The sequence below is a fragment of the Triturus cristatus genome, chromosome 1_2, assembly GCF_964204655.1.
Source record: "Triturus cristatus chromosome 1_2, aTriCri1.1, whole genome shotgun sequence".
NCBI classification, from domain to species: domain Eukaryota; kingdom Metazoa; phylum Chordata; class Amphibia; order Caudata; family Salamandridae; genus Triturus; species Triturus cristatus.
The window spans coordinates 566,147,506-566,162,278 of record NC_140580.1 but is presented as its reverse complement, the minus strand read 5'-3'; positions in this window follow the sequence as shown (position 1 = coordinate 566,162,278).

Sequence of the window (14,773 nt, the reverse complement as noted above, 5' to 3'; positions counted from 1 at the left end):
AAGCGCTTTTTCCAAACTGCCAAAGCCTCTGAAGAGAAGTGGGAACACTTCAGGCATCCAGGGCAGTTTGAACAGTGAAAGGAATTGTTGTGTTGGAGGCGTGCATACCTATCAAGGTTCCTTGTGTGCAGCTGAGGCCCGAGTGCTCCTTGTACGTTTGGGTACTTGGTAGCTTTGATATATATATATACATATATATATATATTCACTGAAAAAACCATAGGTTTCAGGGGCGTTATAGTTAGCTGGACTTTTCACTCGTACAAAACCATTGAAATTCCCCCGTTATAGTTAGTTCAGCTAACTATAACTTGCGCGCCCTAAATGCACTGCTGATGACGTCACATATTACATCACTCATGACATGGTCAGTGACATCACTGATGACATCACTGATGACATCTCAAATAACATCACTGATGACATCACTGATGACATCACTGATGACATCATCCTTGTGATAGAGTGGCAGACCTCCTCTTCCCCTAATATAACCTTTGATACACACATTCAAAAATAGAAACTAAAATGTTCAAAACAATGGACATACCAATACCAGTTACAACAACCTATTCAGTAATTCTAAGATCCACATACACATACACTCATTCACCAACAGTCCTATACAGTCACTCATACATGTACTCACTCATCATATGTACTCATACACCTGTACATCCTGTTACACAACGCCACTCATCCATAGAGTTACTCACACACATAGTCACTCATGCTAATAAAGAATCAAACATCCATTTACTTGCATATACAGTTATACACACACCACCACACTTACTTCTACAGAAACTTACACATACTTAGTCTTTTAAACAATCACTTATAGAAACACATACTTATTCATACAGGAACTCTTCCAATCTCTCACTCTCTCATATACTCACTTATATACACCAATAGTCACATATACTAGTTTAAAACATATGTAGCTACTCATAAAGACGGTACAAAAGGGGGTGGTGATGGACGGAGCATCAGAACCAATCAAACACTCACACCCAGTCAACAGATCTGGGTTTGATCCATCACCGTTCTTTAGCCCACTCTGCCACCCCAGTTCAGACATGGCCATATGCAAATCAGTCTGACCCTGTGCCTCATAGGAACAGTCCAGCCCGAACTGCCAAGCCATGCCTTCCCTGGACCGGAAACAAGCTTCCTAGGACCGGTTTCTGGCATTTCAGCCGTCTTCAGCCAGGCTTGCTTGAATCCAGTGGCAAAGTGAGCAAGGGACTCACGTCTGAGCATACCCTGCCAACTTATGGCGAACAAAGCGGTACAAAAGGGGGTGGTGATGGACGGAGCATCAGAACCAATCAAACACTCACACCCAGTCAACAGATCTGGGTTTGATCCATCACCGTTCTTTAGCCCACTCTGCCACCCCAGTTCAGACATGGCCATATGCAAATCAGTCTGACCCTGTGCCTCATAGGAACAGTCCAGCCCGAACTGCCAAGCCATGCCTTCCCTGGACCGGAAACAAGCTTCCTAGGACCGGTTTCTGGCATTTCAGCCATCTTCAGCCAGGCTTGCTTGAATCCAGTGGCAAAGTGAGCAAGGGACTCACGTCTGAGCATACCCTGCCAACTTATGGCGAACAAAGCGGTATAAAAGGGGGTGGTGATGGATGGAGCATCAGAACCAATCAAACACTCACACCCAGTCAACAGATCTGGGTTTGATCCATCACCGTTCTTTAGCCCACTCTGCCACCCCAGTTCAGACATGGCCATATGCAAATCAGTCTGACCCTGTGCCTCATAGGAACAGTCCACAGTTACTCATAAAGACACTATTGAGACAGTCATTCACTCACTAACACACCCATGCACACACTAATTCACCCATACAGTCCTGAACACATGCTGTCTTCAACACATACAAACAGTGAGCCACTCATTCATGCACCTATGCACTACGTAATACCCCCCACCGAACCATACAGACACTCAGACACTCATACTGATACCCAAGAAACCAACTAATAACCTATATAGACACTCATGTAGCTACTCACCAACCCATGCAGCCACTTATTCACAAAGTGAGAGACTGATACAGATATTTACATATTTAAACATTACTCACTAAACCATGTATTCACTAAGATACACTTAATCAGTCAGTTATACAATCAATTTTTCAAAAACAAATCATCCATTTAGACACTTATATACCCATTTATTCTTCCATCGACCTTGAGATATACATATATAAAACATATGTAATTTTTAGAAAAACACACATTTACTGGATGAAGTCATCAGTGATGTCATCAGTGATGTCATTTGAGATGTCATCAGTGATGTCATTAGTGATGTCATTGACCATGTCATGAGTGATGTAATATGTGACGTCATCAGCAGTGCATTACGGGCGCGCGAGTTATAATTAGCTGAACTAACTATAACGGCGGAATTTCAATGGTTTTGTACGAGTGAAAAGTCCAGCTAACTATAACGCCCCTGAAACCTATGGTTTTTTCAGTGAATGTTTAAGGTTTTTTAAATGCTAATTCCTAACTATAACGTGGCTGAAACCTATGGTTTTTTCAGTGAATATATATATATATATATATATATATATATATATATATATATATATATATATATATAGAGAGAGAGAGAGAGAGAGAGAGAGGGGTGGCAGTTTGGGAATATATATATTATAAATACAATTACATATTGACAGTAGCCGCTGTGTAGTTATAGGTGAGGCCTGCTGGACCATCTATTGTTCCCTTCCCAACCGGACCTCTCTGGCCACTTCGCATGATCTCTCTTTCAGTACTCTGGTAACTTTCCAATACCTGGACTCTCTCTCTGTTTCTTCAACTTCTATGGGGCCCTCATCCGCTTACCCTTTTTCCTCTCCCTGTTCCCTTTTACAGCACTACTTTGAAACCAAGTGACCTTTTGTCCTGTTGATGACCTGAAATTGATCAGGTTGAAACGCCATCGACTACCCACCACAGAACTTTGGCGCTGTTGTGGTCAATTGATTTCACCCATTTGACAAATACTGACTTTATATATATTTTGTATTATTGACCACGTTATTATTTGTTCCTATTGCACCATTGACGCTGTGTCCTTCACCCTAGTGTCACTGTGCCGTCTACTGTCACTTGCACGTTCAGTGCACACTTGTATGGTATGGTCACTGTTTATTTAACTATATGTTAGTGCTGATTTAACTACTTATATAAATAAAACTTTGTTCCTTTCACCATTTCTGTTGTGGTCTCCCTTTGTTCCCTCCTGTGTGATATATGCAATTATCCTGAATTGCCATTCTCGAATGATTTCCAGTTAAGACATTGTTGTTTTGATACTTAAATCCATTCAGCCCGATGACTACCTATCATCAGCATACAAGTACCAGGATGCAAATATTACCTACTGGCGGTCGCCAGTAGGTAGTTATAGTTAGGACCACGTTTCCATAGGAAAACCTCAACATTCTATTTTGAATAACTTTGGCGCCGGTCGACGAATCCTCGCGAATTTCTCAAAATAGGTGGGGCGCTACGCTCCGCTCCTACCCTGAAAGTCTCGGGGGGATCCGTCAAGCGGGGGCTGAGATAAAAGGGGGGTCCCAAAACGCGTTTTTCCCATGCATTTTTCCATAGGACCTTTAGAACGAGCTACAGCCCGAACGGCTGAACAAAATTACTCAAAATTTGGCAGAGAGGTAGTCCCTAGATCAAGGAAGTGCCTTTTGTAGGTTTGGTGTAAATCTGTTCAGTAGATTCTGAGAAAATAGCCTTTAAATCAATATATATATCTGAGCCCGCTTACGGTACGCTTACCGTACGCTTACGGTAAGCGTACGGTGGCGTGCGCGAGCGCGATTCTGATTGGCTCTTAGATCTTAGTAAACATTCGAATCGGCCGAAACCAGGAAGCGGCGGCCGCCATTTTGTGTATTTCACTCTGAAAAAAAAGAGTGAAAACAAGGAAAGGGGGCAATGAGGAGAGTTACAGACCCCCTAACATTTGTAAGGGGGTCAAAGAAGGACAGAAAAGTACAAAGAAAACATTTATTGATTTTAAAAAAAATCACGGGGTACGCGTACGGTAAGCTTACGGTAAGCGTACGGTAGGAAAAAAAAAAAAAAAAAATGAAAATCAGATTTAAGTGTTTAGATATTAGGGGGCTCTAAAAAGAGCCGTTGTGTTTATGAAATGATTTTTTAGTGGTACCTACAAGTAAGTACCGATGCAGAGTCTAAGGTTCAAGAGGAAGACTCTGTTCCCTTCATCATTGAAGTGCACACCATCTCCTCTATAAATGTCTTGCATGTCATAACTCAAGTTGTTGTGGTAAATGGCACCCATACCATAGTCACGGAGGAAAGCAGAAACAGATTTGTTGACGTGCTTTCTTGCTTTGTCATCGCACCGCGTGCCCACCGTGCGTGCACGGCACTAACTGCGTAAAGTGGGCGCGCGGTGCGCGAAGCGCACCGCGTGCTCACTGTGCGCGCACGGTGCGCGAAGCGCACCGTGCGCGCACGGAACGAACAGCGTTAAGTGGGCGCGCACGCCACGAATGGCGTAAAGTAACTTAGCATTTAAAAAACCGTACAAATTCACTGAAAAAACCATAGGTTTCACACACGTTATAGTTAGGAATTAGCATTTAAAAAACCTTGCAAATTCACTGAAAAAACCATAGGTTTCACACATGTTATAGTTAGCGGAAATTTTACTGATAAAAAAACAATGAAATTCCCCCGTTATAGTTAGTGCAGGCAACTATAACTCACGCGACCGCAATCTTCTGCTGATGACATATGTGTCTTTATGAAAAAAAAATATTTGTAATATATGTATAGCTAAAAATGTATGGAAGAAGACATGGGCAAATAAGTGTCTAAATACAGTATTAGCATCAGCAGAGGATTGCGGTCGCGTGAGTTATAGTTGCCTGCACTAACTATAACGGGGGAATTTCATTGGTTTTTTATCAGTAAAATTTCCGCTAACTATAACATGTGTGAAACCTATGGTTTTTTCAGTGAATTTGCAAGGTTTTTTAAATGCTAATTCCTAACTATAACGTGTGTGAAACCTATGGTTTTTTCAGTGAATATATATATATATATATATATATATATATATATATATATATATATATATTCACTGAAAAAACCATAGGTTTCACATATGTTATAGTTAGCGGAAATTTTAATCATAAAAAACCATTGAAATTCCCCCGTTATAGTTAGTGCAGGCAACTATAACTCACGCAACCGCAATCCTCTGCTGATGCTAATACTGTATTTAGACACTTATTTGCCCATGTCTTCTTCCATTAAATTTTAGCTATACATATATTGCAAATATTTTTTTATAAAGACACATATGTCATCAGCAGAGGATTGCGGTTGCGTGAGTTATAGTTGCCTGCACTAACGGTAACGGGGGAATTTCAATGGTTTTTTATGATTAAAATTTCCGCTAACTATAACATATGTGAAACCTATGGTTTTTTCAGTGAATTTGCAAGGTTTTTTAAATGCTAATTCCTAACTATAACGTGTGTAAAACCCATGGTTTTTTCAGTGAATTTGTACGGTTTTTTAAATGCAAATTTTTTTTGTGTGATTTTTTTAAAATCTATGTTTAAAATAATATATGTACTATATCCTGCATTATAGAAAGGTTTTGGTTTTTTTTTGCATTTTTTTCCGTGCGCGTACGGTAAGATGACGGTACGCGCTCCGTACGTCATAAGTACGGTGCGCGTACGTAATAGGATACGCGTACGGTAAGCTGACGCTACGCGCTCCGCACGTCATAAGTACAGCGCGCTTACGTGATATGTGCGCGACGTACGCGTGCACGCGGAAGCAACGTCGCGGTTACGCAGGGGCGTGTAATGCGCATGCGCGAGTGCATCTTACGTACACGCTCCGTAAGCGCTCCGTAAGCGTCACGTTTGCGCATGCGTACTTGTTTACGAGTGCGTACCGTAAGTTTACGGAGCGCGCACGGTAGGTCATGTGATCCACAAAGAACACCTTTCATTGGTTGAAATTACTTTCAGTTCCAGAAACTTCCCACAACACACCCATTCCCCTCATTACTGCTTGAACGAACACTTTTCATTGGTTGAAACTACTTTCAGTTCCAGAAACTTCCCACAACACACCCATTCCCCTCATTACTGCTTGAAAGAACACTTTTCATTGGTTGAAACTACTTTCAGTTCCAGAAACTTCCCACACCACACCCATTCCCCTCATTACTGCTTGTGATTCTCTAGGAGCAGGAGCTGAATTGTCTTTGGGATACAATGGCAGAACAGCAGACCTCTTCTGAGAGTGAGGCTAGCAGCACCACCATCATCCAGAGAAGGAGGAAACAGAAGAATTCTTTTATATGGGAGTATTTTACTTTTCCAGAGGGGGAGAAAAAGGTCAATGCTCCACTGGTCACTTGCACACTTTGTGTTTTATCAAGAGGAAATCCTAGGAAAAAGTATTCCTTTGGAAATCACTCTATGATGAGACACCTTAGGGATAGACATCCCAGGACCTTTGCTCGACATACTGGAGAAAACTCTTCAGTAAGTCACCAGAGCCCAGCCTCAGAAGCTCAGCCGAGTACATCATCGGCAGCTCAGCTGAGCCCTTCCTCTGAGGTGGGAGCATCACCTTCTTCTGCTCCTCTGGATGTTAACCCTCGATTTGGGAGGGTTGTAATGAGGTGTATAACATGTTCTGGTCTTATTGTTTTTGGGGAGACCAGTGTTCCCCTTATTAACAATAAGATAGACCAGCACGTTTGTAGACGCTCATAATATTCCCATTCTTTCTTTCCTCCATCCCTCTATGAACCCAACGGCTCTTTTAAGAGCCAACCTTACCTCACAATTTTTTTAATTTTTTTTTTAAGCTTTCCTTTTTGAAATTATTTTTTTACCGTGCGCGCACGGTACGTGTAATTCCGCGAATTTTGCGGAATTTCTCCGTTTACGCCGTGCGCGTACGCTGCGCGCATTCGGCGATTTAAAAAAAAAAATTTAAATTCATTTTTGGCCCTTGGGGGTCCTTCTAAGACCCCCTGACAAAGGCTAGGGGGTCAGGAACTGTCCAGCCTGCCCCCTTTTCACGTTATCCACCTTTGTTTTACACCCCCTCAGACTGCAAGAGACAAAATGGCGGCCGACACTTCCTGATTTCGACCGATTCGAATGTTTACTAAGATCTAACAACCAATCAGAATCGCGCTCGCGCACGGCACCGTGCGCGTACGGTAAGCTTACGGTAAGCGCACGGGGCGCGCCTATAGATATATATATTAATTTAAATGCTATTTTCTCAGGACCTACTGAACAGATTTACACCAGACCTACAAAAGGCACTTCCTTGACCTGAGGACTACCTCTCTGCCAAATTTCAAGTAATTCTATTCAGCCATTCGGGCTGTATGTTGTTATGTTATGTTACTCCGCACTTTTTGAGCGCACGGCTACCCCAGAAGGGTGTCCCGGCGCTTTGGCAAAGTGACCCAGAGAAACACGAAACCAAAGGGAAAGACCTACTACCGTCACACTAGGTTACTTAGTAAAAAGCAGAGTTTTCAACTCCTTCCTGAAAGCCAGAAGATTATTCGCTTTCCGAAGGTAGCTGTGTCTAAAGGTCCTATGGAAAAATGCATGGGAAAAACGCGTTTTGGGACCCCCCTTTTTTCTCAGCCCCCGCTTGACGAATCCCCCCGAGACTTTCAGGGTAGGAGCGGAGCGTAGCGCCCCACCTATTTTGAAAATTTTGCGAGGATTCGTCGACCGGCGCCAAAGTTATTCCAAATAGAATGTTGCGGATTTCCTATGGAAACAGGGTCCTAACTATAACTACCTACTGGCGACCGCCAGTAGGTAATATATATATATATATATATATATATATATATATATATATATATATATATATATATATATATATATATATATATATATATATATATATATATATATATATATATATATATAACTGTCTTTCAGGCATATATTAATGCCCCAACAAATGTCAACTTTCGGGCTGCTGTATCGTAGCTGTAGACAATTCAGTACCTTAGGTGAAGTCTCAGCAGTTAAATGCTGCCTCCTCTCTCCCCAATGCACGTATCTCAGAATGTCCTGCTGGGGAGGGCCTCATGTTTTATTTCCCACACACATCCACTTTTGACGGCAAGACATGCTGCTCCTGAACGAGAGAGCGTATCGTTAAACCAGCACCAACAAGCTGGATAAACATCTTGTCCAACTCCCACTTAAAATAAAACGGGTTCCGACACAACTCAGAACACAACCTGTGAGTTTAATATCCACCAAAGATGTAAGTACAGCGGTGTCAAGTCGATATAATAAAGTGACTCGGCAGGCACGTTTCAGCTCCTCGCTTTCTTCAGTGCCTGTAAGACTGCAGAGTTCATCAGCTGGGGATCATTGAATGACTGCAGATACATGCTCCCATTGGAGCAAGCATCCAACCTCCTCCGTAGCTTAAAGTCGCTGTGGCCCTTCAAACTGACACCGCACCGATGACTACTGCCAACCAATACGTAGATACCTGATGTAAAAGCACTTAAGTAACTGTCTTTCAGGCACATATTAATGCCCCAACACATATCCGCTGTATCGTAGCTGTAGCCAACTCATATATATATAGATATAGATATATATATACATACATATATAAGAAAAACAAGGGTGCCTCGGTGAACAGGTCTCACCAACAGGAGTAACGCACACCATCACCGGCAGTTGCTAGCACAGCATAACCTCCCAAACTTGTATATCCCCCCTGGGAAAGATTTTGATAATCTTTTGCGTGTATTTTTCTCTTTTATTCAGGATATAGCTACCAGGGAAGAATGCCCCCTAGTGACATTAGTGGGGGACTTAAATGCTATAATTTCAAACTCTGCTTCGGGGATTTATGCCAATACTGAAATTTGGCGCATCCTGAGATTTTATAAGCAAATAAAACAAAAACAGATAAGCGGGGGTTTCTTTTGCTTGATGGCATCAGAAGCCTAGATATTGTTATTCTAAATGGGAGAGATCCCACTGATAAAATATCACATTTTACCTTTCACTCCCAACACACTCAGAGCCTTTTAGACTATGTGATTGTTACTTACCAAATGTTTGGGGCTTGTGATAACCTCTTTTTCCTCCCGTCGATATGGAGCGACCATAGTATAGTGGGTTTAACAGTGGCTTTTGATCTACCCACATTGGATTCAAGGAATGCTGGTCAGGGCATGGCCACTGTTAACAAAGCAAACGGTCGGTCCTTTTGGACGCAAAAAAAATCTTTAAAGTAGGCTCAATTGTGAAGATGGCTTATGTAGAACAGCAGGGTTTTACTCACTCCAATATTATACCCTTCTTTGAGGCTCAAATGGAGAAGATTTGTAATTTAAGCTCTACATCTTCTGAACCTCGCCTGTATAAACAGGATACGTCTCATATGATATCTTTAAAACAAACAATTAACCATCTGTCTGAAAACAGCATATACATTTCCTCACTGATCGGCAGCAGGAAATCAATTGCTTAAGCGAGTGAGAAGTCGTTTTATGCTCAGTGAAAAAAGAAGGGAGCTTGATGCTAAGTGGATTGCGCTGAGGGGAGCCGCAAGGGCCAAAGACTCAAGAAAGTATTGACACTTGATCGCGGAATACTGCGATTCAAGGCAGAGGGCTCTACCCATACCGATTCCGGAAAATTACTGGGTGAATTACATCTCCCTATTATATGAAATAATAGTCCAGTTTCTCTCGTGCTGACGGATGGGGTTAAACCCACATCCGCTGAATTTACTGAATTTGGCCGCCCCCTCGTCGGGAGAGGAAGTGGTAAGTTATACAAAGAATTCTAGAACCTCCGGCGCAAAAGGGCCAGACGGAATCCAGATTGCACTAATCAAAAAGGAGCCAGAAGCATGGGGTGATTTTTTAGACCCACTTTTTAAATACTGTTTTTTTATGAATAAAATCCCCCCTCTTGGAAGGGGAGCATTATAGTCCCCCTGTATAAAAAGGGACCGAAAAAGGTGCAGGCTAGTTTTAGACAGATTGCCCTCCTGGATGCCTCAGGCAAACTATTTGCAAAAAGCATATTATGTCATCTACAACAATTGGTTTATGATCAGAATATTCTTCCACCAGAACAAGCTGGTTTTAGAAAGAACCATGGCACCCTGGATTACATAGCGGTTGTTCAGACAATCGTAGAGAAATATGTTTTCTCTCGAGGTATGCCTATGTATTCAGCTTTTATTGATTTCTCCACGGCGTTTGACAAAGTGGACCGCAAGACGCTGTAGAGAAAGCTTGTCCTCCTTAGCATACCACATCATCTTTTGGGTCTGATTATGGAATTGCATACAGACACCTGGTGCAAGGTTCTGATGGGAGGTTCGCGGGGGTTATCTTGTAAAATTAGAACGCACAATGGGCTTAAGCAGGGTTGCCTATTAGCACCACTTTTATTTTCTTTGTATATTGCTTATCTCCCCGGCGCTCTGAATTCTGTAAGGGGGATGCCCCCAAAATTGGTACAATGCCAGTTGGCTCTCTATTATATGCAAATTATTATTATTATTATTAACGAATTTTGTACCGCGCACGGTTACCCAGAGGCATCCCAGCGCTTATAGAGAATCAGAGCAAGCTGCCTGTGTGAAGCAGAACAGATTTAGAATTATTCTGGAAATAGATAAGTTTTCAAATGTTTCCTGAACCTGAGCAGGTTTGGTTCAGAGCGTAGTGAGAGTGGGAGGGAGTTCCAGGCGTGTGCAGTATGGATGGAAAAGCTCCTGCCACCTGAACGGGCTCTCCTAATTCTCTTTATCTGAAGGAGGTGTTTATTATCGGAGCGTAAGGCTCTGGTGGGCTTATAGGGCCGAATCATGTCCTTCAGAATAGCAGGTCCTTTCCCCTGAATGCTCTTGTGAGCAATACAGAGGGCTTTGAAGGTCACTCTCTCTTTGACCGGGAGCCAATGGAGTGCCTTTAGAGCGGGCCTGGCTGATTGCCTGGCCGGAACGTTCCGCAGCAGCCTGGCTGCCGCGTTCTGCACTTGTTGCAGGATTTTGAACGTTGATTCCGGTGCTCCGAGAAAGAGTGCATTACTGTAGTCCAGGCGTGAGATGATTAGACCTTGGACTAACAGCTTCCGGGAGAGTTCCGGTAAGAGGGGGAGAACCTTACGGGCCGAGCGGAGCAGTCCATAACACACGCCAGCGATCTTCTTGGCGTGTGTCCTAAAGGACAGATCAGGCTCCAGCCAGACCCCCAGGCTCTTAATTTCCTTCTTTGGGTCAGGCGGAGTGCCCATACAGTTGGGCCAGCTGCTCGGCGAGAGGGCGAAGTTTGAGTGGCCCAAGATCATCAGCTCAGTTTTTGAGCCGTTCAATTTGAGCGATGACCTGGTCATCCAGTCAAACACCTCTCTTAAGCATGAATGGAGCGTTTCAGGCTGCTTCTCCAGCTGTGTCAGACCCACCACTAGCTGAGTGTCATCCGCATAGCTTATGGTCTTAAAGCCAAACGGAGACACCACACCCTCAAGGGGTGCCATATACACGTTAAATAACGTGGGGCTTAGGGATGAGCCCTGAGGCACCCCACAGTGAAGTGGAAAGGGAGGAGATTTTGCGTTGCCTTCCCAAACCTCGAAGGTACGCCCCTCCAGAAAAGAGGCCAGCCATTCCAGGGCCGCTCCTGTGACTCCTGTCTCTGCTAGGCGTTGTGTCAACACTCCATGGTTGACAGTATCGAAGGCCGCACTTAGGTCCAGGAGGATCACTGCCACTGACCCCCCTGTATCCAAAGTGCTTCTGGCCTCCTCTACAACTGCTAGCAGGGCCGTGTCGGTTCCATGACCCGGTCGGAATCCCGTCTGGGAGTCTCTCAACCGACCATTCTCCTCGAGAAAGTTGGACAGTTGGCGGTTAACCAGTTTCTCGGCAACCTTACTAATCCCTGGTAGCAAGGAGATGGGCCTGAAATTGGCTAAGTTCTGTGGATCTAAGCCAGGCTTCTTCAGAAGCGCTTTAACGACTGCGCTCGAATATTGCAAATGATGTTGCAATATTCGCTCTAACGCCTATTGGCCTGCAACGTCGGCTGGATGCCCTAAGTAAATATGCAGAGGCTCACTTCTTGAAAATTAATATTGCAAAAAGCAAGATTTTTGTTTTTCGTAAGAAGGGGCTTAGAATAAAGAGATGTCTAAAATGGATGCTTGGTTCTGAAAAACTGGAACTGGTTGACTCGTACCTATATCTAGGGAAGGTTTTTTTTAAACAGGCCGAGATTTGGAACATATTAAACACTGTGTTAGTAAAGCTGTCTCCCAGGCAAGTGCATTACACAGATTCTATAAAACTTGCGGGAGACGCCATTTTGGCCATGTTTTATCTGTTTTTAAGGTCAAAATCCCTCCCTTGTTAATATATGCTGCCGAGGTGTTGGACATGAATTATTGGCTCTCTTTCAATAAGCCAGAAGGACGAATCCTGTCTTGAAAATGCAATTTAAATTCTTTGGCCGCCCCACATATACTGTCCCTTGAATTTTGATTAGTCTAGTCCTTCATTTTATCCCTGGCAACGGTTCTTAAGTGGGGTAACTCCCTCTTTTGGGGGGAGGAGGGTATACTTAGGGCTGCCCTGAGAATAGAAATTTTTGGCACGCTAAAAGAACAATCAACATTTTTTAGGTCTTTTGTATGTGCAAGTGATACATTTGGGCTTAGTCTGAACCCCGCTTCTCCTATGCCTAAATCTGTACTGATACAGCTTTTAAAGAAGTCTAGATCCCCTATACGTTTGGCGAGAGACGCTGCCTCAAGTCAGTCCAGGTCCAGTAATGGGGCTGTCAGTGGGAGTGCCTTGGGGAATAAACCACAGCCTTATTTAACTTGGAATATCCTTCACGGGATTAGAAGGCTGATACTCCTACTGAGATTTAATTTTCTGTCTCTAGGAGAAGTTACTGGTATCTGATAAAACACCAAGAGAGAAGAGAATTTGCGAATTGTGCCAGTTGCAAATCCAAGATCTGAATCATGTTTTATTTCTATGTTTAAAGTTGCAAAGTGCTAGGAGAGTGTTCTTAAAGCCAGTTTTTATCAAATTTAATTTTCACTCTGCCCAGGAGGCACGATCTTTGGTTTTGTCCCCTCCGAATGAAATGGTTTGTTATAAGATATATCAATTTTTTTAAACATTTCTGTCTATTTACTAGGAAAATTTCTAACAGTAATTCTATTTTCATGACATAATAATATTGATTGGTTGGTTATTTTATTGCCTCATATATTTATAGCACTATTTGTACATCTCTCCGTATGTTTGATATAAGAATTTTTACAGCCATGTCTAAGGAAGAATTTTGTATTATATATAAAGTTTGTCTTTTTTTAATCTGTTGATTTTTGTGGACCTACGTAGGAGTTCCATAACAAAATAAATAAATAAATTGGAGTCAAATTGGAGTGTTTCAATTCTAAACGCTTGTTCATAATGAAGAAGAGCACTCTTATGTAGCACATACATTTAACTGAAATATGTCTATGTGCTGATAACAGGTGTCATTTTTTCCCATCTCAATTTTAGTCATGTTGCCAAACTCAGAAAGACAACAGGGGTAGACCTTGAGACCCTCAAATTAGCCCCATCAAATGCATAAACTGCTTTCTGTAAACCAGATTGGTGTGGTATGAGAATATCTGTCTGACATAAACATTGTGGTCTAAATATCATGTACAATAAAATACAAAAAATATCTCCCCATCGGAGTCAATAATAGAAATTGTACACCCAATGGGATGACATTTTGAAAATATATAGGACATGATATTTGTGTAAGCTGGCATTTCTGTACTGGATATCCTGACATACAACCTGTTTCCAGAGTGCTGGCTACAGAGGGGCTATCATAGGTCCCTTGTGTTTTTTGAAAGCACCAACCCCCCTCCCTTGGGAAAGGAAATGAAAGAGGGCTGTGGGGGGTAACACACTATGGCCACACTTTGGGAAGGCTGGGGTAGTAAAGCTGAAGTATCCTCATCAAGCCTTGGGCAAGGCTCAGATGGTGCAGGACACACAAAGCCTCTGCCCTTGGGCAATGCGGGGGTAGTTACCACATTAATCCCATCTGATTTTGGGCAAGGTGGGAGCGGTACAAGCTTGTAAAGGCTTTCCACCATTAAACACAGCAAAGGGATTGTGAAAAACACTACCCACTCAGATTTTTCACTTTCAATAATTGTGAACATTGACCCAATATTTGTGAATGTTGGCCCAATGTTTGTGAACATTGCCCTAATATTTGTGAACATTGGAAGTGATTAAAAAAGGGGATAGACAAAGTCAATTGTTCTGCTTGTATTTCCGGTAATGAGCTAGACCTGTTGTGCTTGTAAGTGTTGCAGATGGAGGGAGTGGAGGCACACAGCAGGGCTGAAAAAACTGTCCCCTTTCACCAACTGCACTGCACAAGCGTGGAGGTCCTTTCCATACACCCCTCTCAACTTGCGCAAAGGTGAATGGGGAAATGCACCTCAACTCACACTGCCAATCTATCTCGCTTTGACCAAGGGTGCGTGGAAATGCCCTACGCCCCTAACGCCCAAATTGCCAAGTGTTGGAGCGGCTGCCCACTGAACTCTTCTTCGCTTCCTCCAGATCTTCCCACTCATTTGTGGCTGTCAAGTGCCTTTCGCC